Here is a 16,396-nt window from a genome sequence, read left to right on the forward strand (position 1 = left end):
TAAAATTTAAATAAATAAATAACAAAAAAGAAAAGAAATTAATAACAGCATGAGAGTTATATGTGCATGTGTATATTAGACATATATACTATATATATATGTTTTATATATATGGAGAGAGGACAATGCAAAATGTTAATAATTAGGAAATCTGATGACTTTTTGGCCCTGTTTTTATAAGTTTTCTGTGGAAGTATTTCAAAACAAATAGTTAAGAAGAAAAACAATAGTGGTACACAGGAGCTCTGCGGTTATGAATTTTAAAATATCAAAGAAGCTTGTTACTCAACTCTCTCATTCAACAAGCATTTACTGAGCACCTACTATATGCCAGACAGGGCTAGCAACGGGGACGCAGGGAACAAAAGCCTCAGTGTAGAAGGCCAGACCAGGGTCAGGTGTGCAGTGGGCTCCAACGTGTGCTCACCCATCCCCCTTGGACAATAGGCTCTCATTGCCCCAGGGAAGGCTGGTACCCATTGCCGGCAGGCCCTTCCCGGGAATTGCCCTCCCCTGAAGGCATCCACTTGGCCTAAGGTTGCACCCCCTCCCGGCATCTAATGGCTGGTCGTTTGGGGGTGGGGTAAAGGCCTGGCCCCTTGCCTGGGTTTGAGATAAGAATAAAGGCCTCCCAGATTCAGATCTCCCACAGGGTCAGCTCAGACCCCCGTGAAGACAGCGTCGCAGTTCAACTTCTCCCTTTGCCAAGAGCACACGACCACAGACTCAGGGTTTGTGTCCAAGGAAACATCAACGACAGAGTCCCAACAGGAAACAGATGCCACCGTCAGATTAGGAAAATTCAAGGTGTGTTCCAAAGGGACAACGTACATGAGCGTGGGTGGGGTGGGGTGGGACCAGAGGGACAAAGCAGTGACCAGGGGCTGGGACCAACCAGGCTGCTATCACCCCTATGCGGGACGCCCCAGGAGACAGTGCACGTGTGGAGCAGCATCCTTTGGCGAGACACAGCCAGCCCAAGATGGCCCTGCTGAGAAGGAGCTGTGACCTCCTTGCTCTCCCCGCCCCTCTGAGTCCTGCCTGGGCTCCCGCTGAACCCAGACAGACGTCAAGTGCGTGAGAACTACTGGTGCTCTGTGTCAGCCCCTAGGGCACAGGGGAGGGGCGGGGGGAGGTGAGGGTGGGTCTGGGGGCAGATGGGAGACAACCAGCGTAGGGCCCAATACTCCACCTTTGGGTCTTATCCCTTCAAGAATTTGATGGAAGTTCTGAACTCTCCCCGGGGAAATGGAACGAACTCACACACCATTCTGCACCTAATTTTGAGGAATTCATGGACGTTCCTCCAGGAAGTCACTGCACCCTCAGTTAAACGATGCGGAGCTCTGGAGTGGTCCAAGTAGAGCCCAAATATGGGCTACAGGAGGGAGGAGAAGAGCAGAAGAACGGGAGGGGGTGCCAATATCCTCATCCTACAAAGCTGGGAATCGAGAGCTACATCGGCAACTGGTGTTGGAATAGGAGGTGCTCCTATAGAAACAAAAATAGTCATCGAAAGTTGACACATTGGGAGTAGGGAGCTGAATCCCCGTCTTAACTATGGTGGGGTGAATAGCTATTGTCTAACGATGGTAATTGAGGAAGGGAGGTATAAGTTTGTGATTTGGAGTCTAGAGGAAAAACATAAACTGGAACTTCCAAAAGATGCTGTCTCTGGGGACTGGGACAGGTGGGCAAGTACGGCAGATGAGATGCAGCTGCTGTCATTTTCAGCTTTTCTGACATATCTGAGTTGTTGCCACATAATACATTGCTCTTATAAATATAAATATACTTTTAGAAACCTTGCCTTTTTTTTTGAGGGGGGAGGGACATCCCTGGTGGTCCAGTGGTTAAGATTCCATGCTCCCACTGCAGGGAGCATGGGTTCAATCCCCCAGGGAGCATGGGTTCAATCCGTGGTCAGGGAACTAAGATCCCACATGCTGTGCAGTGCAGCCAAATAAGTAAATAATAAAAATAAATAAAATATAAAAATCTTGCTTTTTATCTGCCCTTATCTCTATCCCTCCAAAGCCCCAGAGCCATCAAACCCTGTATCCCTCCAGAGGCTGGCTCGCTCCCACCTGCAGAGCAGAAACGGCCCTGCTTCCACCACCCAATTCTGTGTCACAACAAAACCAAAATGTGGTGACTCAAAACAATAAAAATGTATTATTTCTCACGATTCTGTGGATTGACCAGGTGGTTCTGGCTGGGAGCTCAGGGGAGCTGCTGACCAGAAGCCTCCGTCCCTGTGTGTGTGTGTGTGTGTGTGTGTGTGTGTGTGTGTGTGTGTGGTGTGTCTGTATGGTATATGTTTGTGTGTGGGGGGGGTGTGCGTGGTGTATGTATCTGTGTGTGTAGTGTATATGTGCGGTATATGTTTGTGTGGTGTGTGTGGTGTGTGTGTGTGTGGGTGTGTGGGTGTGGTGTGTGTATGGTGTATGGTATGTGTGCATGTGGTGTATGTTTGTGTGTGTGTGTGTGGTGTATGGTATGTGTGCGTGTTGTGTATATGTGCGGTATATGTTTGTGTGGGGTGTGTGCATGTGGTGTGTGTGTGTGTGTGTGGTGTGTGTATGGTGTATGGTATGTGTGCATGTGGTGTGTGTGGGGGGTGTGTGTGTGGGGGTGTGTGTGTGGTGTGTGTGTGTGGTGTGTGTGTATGTTTGTGTGTGTGTGTGGTGTATGGTATGTGTGCGTGTTGTGTATATGTGCGGTATATGTTTGTGTGGAGTGTGTGTGTGTGTGTGTGTGTGGTGTGTCTGTATGGTGTATGTTTGTGTGGGGTGTGTGTGTGTGTGTGTGGTGTGTGTGTGGTGTATGTATCTGTGTGTGTAGTGTATGTGTGCAGTATATGTTTGTGTGTGTGGTGTGTGTGTGTGTGTGTGTGTGTGTGTGTCTGTATGGTGTATGTTTGTGGGGGGTGTGTGGGGGGGGTGTGTGTGTGGTGTATGTATCTGTGTGTGTAGTGTATATGTGCAGTATATGTTTGTGTGTGGTGTATGTGTGTGTGTGTGTGGTGTATCTGTGTGTGCAGTATATGTTTGTGTGTGGGGTGTGTGGGGGGGGTGTGTGTGTGGGGTGTGTGTGGTGTGTGTGTATGTTTGTGTGTGTGTGTGTGTGGTGTATGGTATGTGTGCGTGTTGTGTATATGTGCGGTATATGTTTGTGTGGTGTGTGTGGTGGGTGGGGGTGTGTGTGTGTGTGTGTGTGTGTGTGTGTGTGTGGTGTACGTCTCTCCAGTCAGCGGCATGAGCTTCCTCACAGAATGGTGATTAGGTTCCAAGAAGGAACAATTCAGGAAGCAAAGGCAGAAGCTACAGGTCTCTGCAGCCTTGGTACTTGCATATCATCACTCGCACTGTGTTCTATTTACCCAAAGAAGTCAAAGCCCAGCCCAAACTTAAGAGCAGGGAATTAGATCTCATCTCTGAGTTTGAGGAAGTGACCAAGAATCGTGGTCATCCCAACGGGCGGAGACAAAAAAGCTTCACGGCAAAGGCTGAAGACCGTCACGTGACCGCTGCCCCTCGCCCCAGCAGTGCTCCCACCGGCCACACCTTGACGGACTGTCTGCTGGCGACTTCCCGCCTGCGCTTGTGCTTCTGCACGGTCCCAGCCCTTTCGGGCCTGTCCTTTCAGTCTTCTGAGTGCAGTGCCACCCATGGTCCCAGACTGATGTGATCCCCTTGGTTCTTGATTTTTTACTAGTATCCTGGCCTTCAGATTTTAAAGCCCCAGATGACACAAACTAAGTCTTCTAGAAAATGCTCTGTACATTTTAGTGGAAGTCACTTTGCCCTCCCCCTGGAGGGTTGTAGTTAATAAATGCAATCAGTGTTTAAATTATGTATCTATGAATATATACATTACACAGCCATATCTGCAAGGCTGCCACCTTGCATAACTCCAGGGAGGCCCCATTCACACTATAGGCTGTGTATATGGTGCCCCTGGAGTTACTCAGTGCACAGCTCACACAACTGAACATGGACTCCCTGGGTATGGGTGCTTGATAAATATGTGTTTCATTTGACCTCTCCAGTGTATACTCCTTTCAGGGCAGTGGCTCTCAACTTGGCTGTACATTATAACCACCTGGGCAGGCCACAGCCCCAAATAATTACATCTGAATCACTTTGGGGTGGGACCCGGCATCAGTATTTTTAAAGCTCCCTAAGAGATTCCAATGTGCGATCAAGGGTTAGAACCAGTACTCTCAGGGAGTGTGTACAGAATCTTTGAAAAGGCTTGTGGTTTTTATTGTAAAACTATAAAATAGCTGGCATTATTGTAGGAAAAAATTGAAAGTCGCACAGAAACCTAAAAAAGCAAAACAAAAAAAACCACTTCCGTGCGCTATTACCCCGCTGGGATTTTCCTTTCTCTGTGAACCTATTTCCCCAAGGAGTCGTGCGCCCGAGGTTTGCCAGCTTCCATCCTGCTCCTGTTTAAATGAGGAGTGGGCGGGGAGAGTTGGGGTGCTGTTGGTAAACTTCACCTTCCCTCTGGCCTCAGGCTGAACGTGTGAACCCCGTTTATCTGCAGAGGTAGTTCAGCTCCTCCTTTAACCTTTCCTAGGGACACTCGGGGTCAAAGGTCACATCCTAGGCCTCCTGGGGCCTCAGTGGGCTCCAGGCGTTGGAGGGAGACTTTCATTACCTGGCTGGGCCTTGCTTGCCCTTCTGTGAGAGGCCGGCCCACGCCGTCTGCCATGGCTCCCAGCCGTGCAGAGCTGGAACCCCGCGTGACACCTCCTGAGCCTTCGTATCTGTCTAATGATCCTCCGGAACACTCAGCGGAGCCCAAGCCCCCGGCCTCTCTTGACCCCAGGACCCCAGGTCTTCCTCCCTGTTTGGTGAGGTCCCTGGTTCCTGATCCAATGCCAGGTCCAAGGCCAATGCCAAGCCTGAGGCCCAGCGGAACAGGGGCTGGTGACCCGCGGGCCAACCTCCGCTGGTCCCATGGCCGACCACTGCCCACCGCTGGGACACGTGGCTTCTTTATCAGGGCCCTGGGTAGGGCCTGTTGCTGCTGAAGCATCCTAGAGAAACTTCCCAAGCACCCAGCCCTGGAGGTCCCTCCACTTGGCCCCCAGCCCTGGCTCAGATGCCTCCTGCCATGACATGAAGGACTCACAGCACAGCCACTCCACACAAACGTTTCCTGAAAGCCTGTTACAGCACGTGCTGCTCCTGGTGGCCGGAGTTACAGCTGGTTCCTCCCTCTTGGAGCAAAGACGGAACAGGTGTCCCGAGGGGCCCTTACTGGGACGTAACCCTGCCCGGGACTGGGGGTGGCTGCCTGGAGGAAGGGCTGGTGGATGGGCCATGCAGGGTGACGAGAAGCGGGTAGGTGAAGAGGACCAGCAGTGTCCCCGAGGGGGAACACTGGGAACGTCCCAGGGCCTGTGGCAGGCAGGGGAGTCTCCTTGTGTGACCGACTCGGCTAGAAATTGGTAAGAGGCCAGACCAGAAGTTCAGGCAAGCTCTACTGGGACTCGTGCTGCACCACGAGGGAGAGAAACAAGTAACAGGTGCCCTTGCTCATCCCCGAGGACGGGGGGCTGGTTCCTTACATGGGGTGAGGGTGTGGGCGGCTTGGTGGGTCAGGCCGGAGGCGTGGCTTAGGTGCCCCCCACCGCGTGGTGCCGTGTGCAGGCGGCGCCCCCAGGACACTGCCTTTGCTCCCAGCACCTCAGAAGTGGCAGCTGCTTTGTGGCCTTTTTGTATCTTATTGCTGATAATTGCCCAGACTGCACATGTGCGGTCCCTTACAGTTTCTTATATAGTTTAAGAAACTTATAGTTCCTTATAGCTTTGTCCCTTATAGGTTCTTTGTATCTGTTACTGGAGGAGACGTTTTTCCGGATGCAAGCACTCAGGTAGAGGGTCCCAGGTCCCAGCCTGTCTCACTTGGAAGGGAGGCCATTGTGACAGGGCCCCTCCGGGCAAGAGAGTGGAACGAGGTGAGCAGAGAGGGGCAGGGCCAGGGCACCAGCTCATGCGGGCCACGTAAGCATCTTAGAGAGCCTTCCGAGGTTTCTAGGCAAGTGAGTAACACAGCAGACAGACAGACAGACACCTGCTGAACTGCCCAGGTAGAGGTGTGGGAGTCATCATCAGACATTGCCCTGTGTTATCTCTGAGGAGACACGGAAATCTGGAACGTGGTTTGCCTCCTGGAAGGGACGGGGAAGGAGGGAGATTGCCGAGTGTGGATTCTTCTAGATCTTCTGGATTTTATTTCATGTGAGCACATCAGCTATTCCAAAGTAAAATAAAAATCAAGATCGATCCTGTCAAAATAAAAAATCGTAACCTGAATCTCTTCATAAGGAGCAATCCGTCAAATCCAAATTGGGGAGAATTCTGCCAAACGAACAACCTGAACACTTGAAAATATCAGTGTCTCGAAAGACAAGGCAGGTGGGAGAAGGTTCCAGATGAGAGGAGGTTGAGGAGACCCAACAGCGGGGGTGGCAATGGGCCTTGGTTGGGTCCTAGATCAAAAGGGAGAGGCCAGGATTAGGATAACTGGCAAAATCTGCATATAGGCCATAGAGAGAGACCGGATGTGTATCCATGTAAAATTCACTGGGTGTGATAATGGTTTTGTGCTTATGAAGGAGAATGTTCACCGTCTTAGAATAGATATGCAGGCATCTCTGAGCAAAATGTCAGGACATCTGTAACGTAGTCTCAAATAGTCCAGCAGAAAGAAAGGAAGGAAGGAGGGAGGCACGGTGGGAAGGAGGGAAGGAAGGAAGGAAGGGAGGAAGGGAGGGAAGGAGGGAAGGAGGGAGGGAGGGAGGGAGGAAATATTACTGATTTTGCGGGGGGCCCAATGTCTATGTTTCTATAGAGAGATAAAGCAAATGTGGCAAAATGTTGATTGTTGGTGAGTTTAACTGTTATTCTTGCAGTTTTCTGTGGTTTAAAATTTTTCAAATGAAAAGTTGGGAAAATTAACATAAAATAAAAATACTTTTAAGCGATTGCCTATGAAAGGAAAAAAAATGAGTGTTGGCAGATTTCAGAATGAATGTTGGAAGTTTTCATATTTTAGTCAAAAACGAATCCCTCCCCTGGACTGTGGTGGCCAGCTGACCTATCCCCTCTGCGAGTAACATAACAAGTTAAAATGCTCCTGCTTCCATGTGCCCTTTTAAAAACACTCTGACTCCACAAAACAGGTGAAACACCTCACAGTGAAGGGGCTGAGGAAGCTACATGTTCAGAAACTTCCCAGTTCTTCTCAAGCATGTAGACATTTCCAACAGTGTAATGACCTGACCTTTTTCACAGGCCAAGCCCAAGTCATTTTTCTTTGAATAAGCTCAGATTTGGAAAAAGAAAATTAGCCAGGTGGCCTTTAAAGAGTGAGTGTGATCATGGGAGCTCCCAGCACTGTGGCTGCAGGAGGGGCAGGGGGATGGCTGGTGACTTGGGTCTATTGGACCCGGTGACGCCCCTCCCTCCACCTGCAGGTGCCGGTCGGTTCACCACGCACCCAGAGTGTGGACTGGCCACCACGCTGCATTTACGGTAAAACTGGAGATAATGAGGAATAAAACTCATTACTGTCCACGGTTGCCCAGCAGTGAGTTGGCCCTGGTGGGCATCTGAAGAGAGCGTTTTGCTGGTGCAGTGGGCCCCCAGGGAGTCCTGGCTGGCTGGGCAGCGCCTGTGGTGGGGAATCCTGAGCTCTAACGCGGTGTGGAGAACTGGGGGTGCTGGACACAGGTCTTGAGCTTGACCCCAGGCTCTCAGGGCTGTCTGGAGCACCTGTGAGGCCCGGGGTGGGCAGATTTCTGACGACACCACCCTAGGTATTCAGATTCAGGTTCAGATTCTGAAGTGGCTCAGTCTCTCCAAACCTCATCACCTTCCTCCCTAAACCGGGCAGGTGAGGGTCCACCAAGGGGTATGCTCTGAAGATGAAGCGAGGGGAAGCGTCTCAAGCCTCAGAGCAGAGGATGAGCACAGAGCAGACGTGGACGTGGTAGCCCCCAGAGTGGGCTCAGACGGGCTCCGCGGGACCGGGCCTGGCCAGCACCGGATGTACCGTGCAATGGAGGAGACCGCATCCCTGGGGCCCCTCCAGCCGCTGTGGCTGCGGAGGGAGAAGCGCAGGGGCACGTGGAAGGAGCACACAGTGACCCTGTGGGGAGGGCGGGGAAGGTGGGGCTGAGAAGCCGCCCTCCAAGGAGAGGAGAGAAGCCTCGCGAGCTGCAGGGTTTCTGCCTCCCTGAGTGGAATTTGCAAGTTGGGATCCTGAGGAGAGCTACTCAGGAAAATGGGGCTGAGACTAAGGCAGCACCCGCCGCCCGCCTCCCCTCAGCCTCCCCGCTAAATACATGCCAAAGAAAGCAGTTTCATAATTTATATCCATGGAGAAAAGAGGGATCCTTCACAAGATCCTGATTCATTGGACAACTGGGCGGTCATCTAGGAAAAATAAAGCTGGACCCCAGCTTACTCCTCACCCCAAAATAGACACGCGAGAAGATGTTCAACATCATTAATCATCAGAGAAATGCAAATCAAAACCGCAGTGAGATGTCACCTCGCACCTGTTAGAACAGCAAGCGTCAAAAAGACCACAAATAACAAATGCTGGTGACGATGTGGAGAAAAGGGAACCCTCGTGCGTCGTTGGTGTAGCCACTTTAGAAAACATATGGAGGTTCCTCAAAAAGTCAAAAATAGAATTACCCTATGATCCAGCAATTCCACTGCTGGCCGTTAAAGAAAACAAAATACTAATTTGAAATATTATTTGATTTGAAATATTTGATATATGCACTGCTATGTTCATTGCAGCATTATTTACAATAGCCGAAATAAGGAAGCAACCTAAGTGCCCATCAATATATGAATGGATGAAGAAGATATGGTTTATACACACACACACACACACACACACACACACACACGCACACACACAATGGAATATTACCCAGCCATTAAAAAGAATGAAATTTTAAAAATAAATAAAAGAATGAAATTTTGCCACTTGTAACAACATGGACAGACCTAGAGGGTATTGTACTAAGTGAAATAAGTCAGACAGAGAAGGACAAATACTCTACACAGTATTTTAATTATATGTGGAATCTAATAAACAAACAAAGCAGAAATAGACTCATAGATACAGAGGACAAACCAGTGGTCCCCAGAGGGGAGGGGATCAGAGGTTGAGTGAAATAGCTGAAGGGGATTAAGAGACACAAACTTCCAATTATAAAATAATTCACAGGGATGTAATATACAGCTAAGAGAATATAGTAAATAATACTAATTTTGTATGGTGACAGATGGTTAATAGAATTATTATTGTGATCATTTCATAATGTATCTGATTGTCAAATCACTATGTTGTACACCTGACACTAACATAATATTGTATAACTACACTTCAATAAATAAATAAATTCCAGATGGATCAGAAAGTTAAACATTAAAGCTGAAACCCTATAAGCATCAGGAAAAATGGAATAATTTTTAAAAATAATCTCAGAGTGGGATTTTTCTTAGCATAACACAAAACCTGGAAGGCATTTTTTAAAGTAATAAATTTAATTACATTAAAAAAAGTTTAATTCAAATGTCCAAAGACAAAGTACAAAGAGTATTTACAACATGGGGGTTGGCAAAGGTTAATTTCCTTAGTATATAAAGCACTTCTAGACATCGATAAGAAAAAGACCAACAACCCAATAAAAACAGATGGCAAAGGATAGAGCAGAGCTCATAAAAATGGATATAAAGCTCTTTTAAACACATGAGAAGATGCTTAACCATACTTGTATAAAGAAGCAAGGATTATAATGACTATTACATACCAATTGCTTTTAGTTCCTGGACTGGCAAATATCAAAAAATTGGACAGCATTCTGTGTTGGTGAGGATGTAGAGAAATAGATGCTCTCAAATATTGTTGATGGGAGTTAAAAAATCAGTACAGTCGCTCTAGAGGGCGTTTTGACAATATTTATAAAAATTAGAAATGCACATATCTTTAGGCCAAGTGATACCACTGCCAGGATTCATCCCACAGACACACAGGCACTCATGCCAAGCAGTCTAGTTAAGAAGATAAAGACGCTCACTGCGGCTTAGTGAGACAGAGAGATTGGGAGCAACCCAAGTGCCTGGCAATAAAGAATTGGTTAAACAAATGTACAATCCGACAAGGGATACCAAGCGGCCATTTTTTTAAATGAAGAAGCACTTTCTATGCGCAGATCAACCTATCTCCAAAATACACTAAATGAATTTATATACAGTCACTGCTCCTCGGTGTCCACAGCGGGATTGGGTCCAGGCCCCACCCTCCACCTCCAGGGTACACCCAAATCTGCAGATGCTCGAGTCCCTTATATAAAAGGGTGCAGTATTTGCATATGATCCACCCACATCCTCCTGTATACTTTAAATCATGTCTAGATTACTTATAATGTTGGCCTCCCGTATACCTTAAATCATGTCTAGATTACTTATAATGTTGGCCTCCCGTATACCTTAAATCATCTCTAGATTACTTATAATGTTGGCCCACACAGCAAATTCAAGTTTTGCTTTTTGGAACTTTCTGGAATTTTTATTTTGGAATATTTTTGATCCATGATTGGTTGAATCCATAGACGTGGAACCTGCAGATATGGAGGGCTGACTGTGTGTGTGTGTGTGTGTGTGTGTGTTTGTGTGTGCGTGCGTGTGCGTGCTCATGCTTTGCACACAATATATACATGCATATATTATATACATGTATATGTTATACATTTATACATACCTTGCATAAAATATACATATATATATGCTTGCATGGACTATCTCTGGAAGATGCACAGGTAGCGGTTTCCTCTAGAGAGGGGGAAGGGATAGAGGGGTGAAAGCCACTTATGTTTCATGTGTGATTATATTAATAAGCAAATGTATTACCTATTTTGAAAAATAACATATTTTTAAAGCCTTTACACTTGGGTAGATCAGCCATGTCTTCCTCTTGAATGAGTTCAATCCTTCAAGTCGGAAAACAAACTCCAGGTCTTCGCTGGTGGTCCAGTGGTTAAGATCCCATGCTCCCAGTGCAGGGGGCCCAGGTTCGATTCCTGGTCAGGGAACTAGATCCCGTGTACTGCAACTAAGACCCAGCGCAGCCAAATAAAAAAATAAATATTTTTTAAAAATTGTCAGACTTTAAAAAAAAAAAAGGAAAGAAACCAAACTCCAAGAGGACCCCAAAAGTGATGCAGGCTTGGAAATGGGGAGCCTTAGCAAGTCTGTGCAGACACACTGGAGGGCCCGGTGCACCACGGCAGCTCCAGGGTGGAGCCAGCCTGGAACCCAATGAATGTGCTTTGGTCAAACTGGACAGGCAGAGAGAGGTTGGGCGTGTGTGGAGAGGGGCGGTGGGCTGTCCTGAGCCGAGAGCCAGTAACCTCCAGAAGAATTGAGAAGGAAATTGGGGCCTTCCTCATGAAAGGAGACAGGGCCGGGACAAGACTCAAGGAGGTGGAGGTGCTGCTGAGCGGGGCCTGGCTCAGCCCAGGGTGAGGTGGGGTGTGGAGAGCCCCTTCCCAGCCGAGGACGTGGGCCCAGCAGCCTCTGAGAAACACTGAGGCCCACCAGGCTGGAAGCAGCGCCCCGCCTCCCCCACCAGCCACATTTCCGTCCAGCCGTTGGCCTGTGTCCACTGGCCTCCACACCAGCTGGGCTGAGTCAAGGAATTCCAAGGAACAGGCAGCTCCTGCCTGCACCAGGCTCACCATGCCGCCCTCCCACCAGATGTGGTCAAGTTGGACTCAGAGGTCTGCACTCTGTAACCTCACCCACTTCTCTGTGCCCAGGTTTCCCCTCTACATCTCAGCTAAGTGTTCCTTTTGGAAATTTTCAGCCCTTTTATGGCATAGTTAAGGGGAAAGGAATGTTTCCAGAACTCAGTCAAAGACGTTGGCTTAGCTGGGTTGGGAGGGGAGGGCGACTTCGGGAAGAAGAACTAGGGGTCGGCTGGGGCTGGGGTGGCGGTGAGGGGACAATGTGAGGCCCTGGGGAGCGGGACTGGGCTCCTCCAGGCCTGGGCCACCCTTCCCAGGGGCCACTGGTCCTGAGCCTCGACTGCCTACAGAGACTACGGCTTTCTAGCCTCTGGCCATCCTGTGCAGCTCATCACCCCTCAAGTCTCCTCGCCCACCCAGCACTGCTGACGTACAACACACGTGCTCAAACGTCCCCCGTCTGCCGTGGGCCCCCCGGGGTCCCCCTGCTTCTCCCCGCGGCTTGTCTTACCCTCTGTCCAGCTACACCGGAGAGAAAAAGTTATGGGGAAAAAGAACTCTCGGGGATCCACCCCAGCTGAAGTTGTTGAGAGCAACTCTGAGGACACCAAGCAGATTCCACAGAGACCACCGTCCCACCGGGACTCCGGGGGCTTCCTGCCACTGGGGGTCTTCCGAGCCTGGTCCAGTCTCCCCGCTCAGACCCCTCGGCCCAGACCTCTGCCCGGCATCTGCTTTCCCCATGCTGTCTTCTTCCTCCCATTGCTTGTTGATTTCCTGCCAAACCATTTCCCTCCTGGCTCCAAACTTCTGTCGGGAAAGAAATGAAATCAGCACTTGGAGCACTGGAAGGGGAAAAACAGCTGCTTTTAACACAGTGAGCTCGGGGGGAGGGGCAGCCGAGCAGCTGGATCTTGGTGGAAAAGGAAGAGTCTGGTGGGAGCACAAAGCTCATGGCAGGAGGGGCAAACTCACGTGCCCCGTGGGCCCAGCAGACACCATGATGGGGGCTTCCTAATGGCATCTTGGGCTGTAGTCTTCAGACGCAGACACATCTTGTGTCCACATTAACCATCCTTTGGCCGTGTATTTTCCTCCACTTTAGAGATGTGAGTACAGTATCTTTCCTCTTCACTCTCCTATTAAGAAAAATTATAGTGCGTGTGTGTGTTTGGGGCAAATAGAGAGCAGTGGGGGCTGTGGCATCAGGGCCACCAGGTAAAATTGCTCAGGATGGGCAGACTCTGTGCCATCCACCAATTGTGGCACGTGGAGTGTGGGCCTCCGTTAACAAATCTGACCTAGAGATCTGGATTTTTGTGTAAAAATCGCCTGAGATTTAAATGGTGGCACCTAATCCGGGAGCTTTAAGGCACTGGCAGGTCAGCTCAGTGTGGGCTAAACAAAATGCACCTGAGAGCTGGGCCTACGGGTCAGAGCTTGAGACCCCGGTTTATGGGTGAGAGCTGACGTGTGGACCCGGCTGACTGGGCCACCGCGGCCTGGAGTGGGCAATGCCAGGGCTCCACCCATCCCCTCAGGTCTCCTCTTAGCACTGTGTGTCCCTGACCCCTTCCGGCTCAAAAGTGCTTTTGCTTTCCCAACAGGGCACCTGGGGCTCGTCTTTGGAGGGCTACCCTCAGGCAACTGGAGCTTCCTTGCCTGGAGACAGTGAGCCTGAAACACCTAGAACTTTACCTTCTGCTGCCACACGCGCCCCACGCCTGTCATTCTTGGTGAAGGAGTAATGGGAAGAGGAGTATGGAAGTCCGGCCCTCTTGCTTTGAATCAAGATCACCCTGAGTAGCCCTCACACTCCAGAGCTCCCAAGGACCAGGCTGACACCGCCCTCCCTTGGGGCTTTGCCTGAGATCACCCCTGGCTTGGCCTTCCCCCTATCCTGACCTGCTTTCTTCACTCCCTTCGAAGTTCCTCCTGGGAGAATTTCCTTAATAAATCACAGGCACACGAGTCCTTGTCCCAGGATCTGTTCTGAAGGACCCTCCCGTAGACACAGCCAAGCCAACAGACAACTCCTCCCACGGTGGAAAGAATAACTTTTCCAGGAGCTGATACAACAGTTTGAGAGCCTCAGAGCTGTAAACCTTGTCTGACAATCGACTTAGGAGGCTTGGGGCTCCTACAAACCCTCTGCCCGGCCATCACACCCCACTCCTTCCTTTGCACGTCACCCTTCTTTCAGCCTTGTGATTGCTCCCAAACATCCCCTTCCCCCAGCCCCCGCCCCCCCAACCGCATGGCAGCCACGCAGATAGTGTGTCTGACCCCACCCTGGGGTAAAAGCCAATTTCAGCAAGTCCCAGCCCCGTTGCGTAGCGGCTGGTACAAATAACCCACACTGAAGTCATTTAGCAAAAGAATTCCCAGGGAATGCTGTGGAGAGCAGTGCAGAGGTGATCCAGTTATCTGTTTGTTTGCTTTTTTTACATCTTTACTGGAGTATAATTGCTTTACAATGGTGTGTTAATTTCTGCTTTATAACAAAGTGAATCAGTTATATATATGTTCCCATATCACTTCCCTCTTGCGTCTCCCTCCCTCCCATCCTCCCTATCCCACCCCTCCAGGCGGTCACAAAGCACCGAGCTGATCTCCCTGTGCTATGCGGCTGCTTCCCACTAGCTATCTACCTTACGTCTGGTAGTGTATATATGTCCATGCCTCTCTCTCGCTTTGTCACAGCTTACCCTTCCCCCTCCCCATATCTTGAAGATGGAAATCCGGGAATGCAGAGGCAATCTAGAGGGTGCAGGCTCGGAAAACGAGGGAAGCCAGCTGAGAATGCAGTTGACCTACAAAAGAGGGCAGATCAGAGAACTGAAGAGAAACGGAAGGCAGAGCCTCGTTTCTGTTGGTGGCGACCAAAAGCACCTGGAAGTGAAGAAGCCAGTAAAGGGCGTTTTACAGAGCCAGCTACTGCTGTGGGCAACTGGGCCACCCAGGAAGGAGGTGACCAACAGCAGAGGGGCAGGTGCCTCAGACTTACCCCAACTGAGGGAAAAGGAGCTGGGGTATTTACACATCAGCTCCCGCCAGCCAGAGAAGCACGGCTCCGGTTCACTGGGTCTCAAAATAGAATTCTCTGGGAGGTTTTTCTAAATCATGATGTGTGGGTCCACCTCCAGAGATCCTGAGTTAACGAGCCTGGGTGCTGGGTCTGGTGAAAGCCCCCCTAGGAAATTCGTGTGCACAGAACTGTTTGGGAAGCCCCGGTCTAGCTGATTTCTCAGATCCCTGTGAGCCTGCAAGTTTGGGGCCTCCCTGAATGACTTCAGCTGAGGATGGAAACCCTGAGAAAGCCGCCAGTGCAGCTGGAGATAAATCACTCATTGGCTGGGGCTGCAGCTGGTGGAGGCTTGAGAAATAAGGGTTTTGGCCTCAACTCCACTGTTCATGCTCCCGTGACCATAAAGGAGCCCGACCCTCAGACGTTCTTTATAGAAGGAAAAAAAAAAATGTCAAGCATATTTTCCGAGGTTTAATTTCCTCCCAGTGTCCTGAAGAAACCCTCCTAAAGCTTAGGCTGCCTCAACCGGAGTCTCTGGTAATAACATCAAAGACTGAAATTGAGACCCCGTGTGACTTTGCTAAAGTAAATAAAAACCAGGGGAGGAGGGAAACTAGAAAGCGCCTGGGTCTAGGAGAAGCCGAACCTCCACTGAGAAGGTGAAAAAAGAGGCTGTTTGGGGTGGGGGAAGTGGGCAGAATTCTGAGGGTTAAAATTGAGGAAAAGGGAAAAACACGAGGGTTGCCAGATTCAGCAGATAAAAACCTAGTTCAATCAAAAACTAGACGCCTAGTTCAATTTGAATTTCAGGTGAACAGTGAATCATTTTTTAGTGTATAAGTGTGTCCCATGCAATATTGGGGGCATACTTATATTAAATATTGCATGGGGTAAGTCTGTACTAAAAATATTATGCATTGCCCATCTGAAATTCAGACTTAACTGGGCATCCTGGATTTTATCTGGCAACCCTAAAACACACAGGCAATGAGATTGGTCTCAGCTGGTTAGGACACGCTTAACTAGGCGTGTGAGTTAAACTGGGTGTCTCTTGTGCTTACCTAAATGTCTCTGGTCTCACCTAGGCGGCTGTGGCCCAGGAGGTGCCTCTGGCCTTCTATTTGCAGGTGGAGCGGAAATGCCAGAAGAAGATGTGGAAGGAGATGAAAGGGGAGGGGAGAAGGCAGGAGGGGGTCCAGCTGGGAGGGTGAGGGGCCCAGCCTCCCCGTGCCAGCCCTCCTCACCCCCACCCCACCCAGCCCTCGCTGCTCAGGCCGGAAGAGCTGCACCCCCAGGCTAGGGCAGAGTTTGCCTCTCCCTCTGTAAGCCGAGGATGCAGCGGGAAGGTCCGCACCCGGGAGCTGCTGCGCCCCAGCCCCGCAGCGATGGGAAGGGGGACTGAAGGCTTATCCACACCCTCCCACCCTCAGGGCCACCCCTGCCCCGTCTCCCCGCCCCCCTGAGCCCTACATTTTTCTCCCGGAGCTGCCTCCCTCCACCCTCCTCTCTCCCCACCTCGCGTCCCTCCAAATAAGGAAGCCGGAGCTGAGGAGCGGTCGGACGGGAATGCCGGGGGTCTG

General features: G+C 50.1%; 1 long non-coding RNA gene across 1 annotated transcript; it reads left to right on the plus strand.

Moving 5' to 3' along the window:
* Window positions 1–12,758: 12,758 nt before the first annotated feature.
* LOC137207435 (uncharacterized) lies at window positions 12,759–13,759 on the plus strand. The gene is made up of 2 exons (XR_010935083.1): window positions 12,759–12,897; window positions 13,396–13,759. It is a non-coding gene; the product is annotated as an uncharacterized lncRNA (long non-coding RNA).
* The last annotated feature ends 2,637 nt before the right edge of the window (window positions 13,760–16,396 follow it).

This window comes from Pseudorca crassidens, chromosome 15 (genome assembly GCF_039906515.1).
Source record: "Pseudorca crassidens isolate mPseCra1 chromosome 15, mPseCra1.hap1, whole genome shotgun sequence".
Classification (NCBI taxonomy): Eukaryota; Metazoa; Chordata; class Mammalia; order Artiodactyla; family Delphinidae; genus Pseudorca; species Pseudorca crassidens.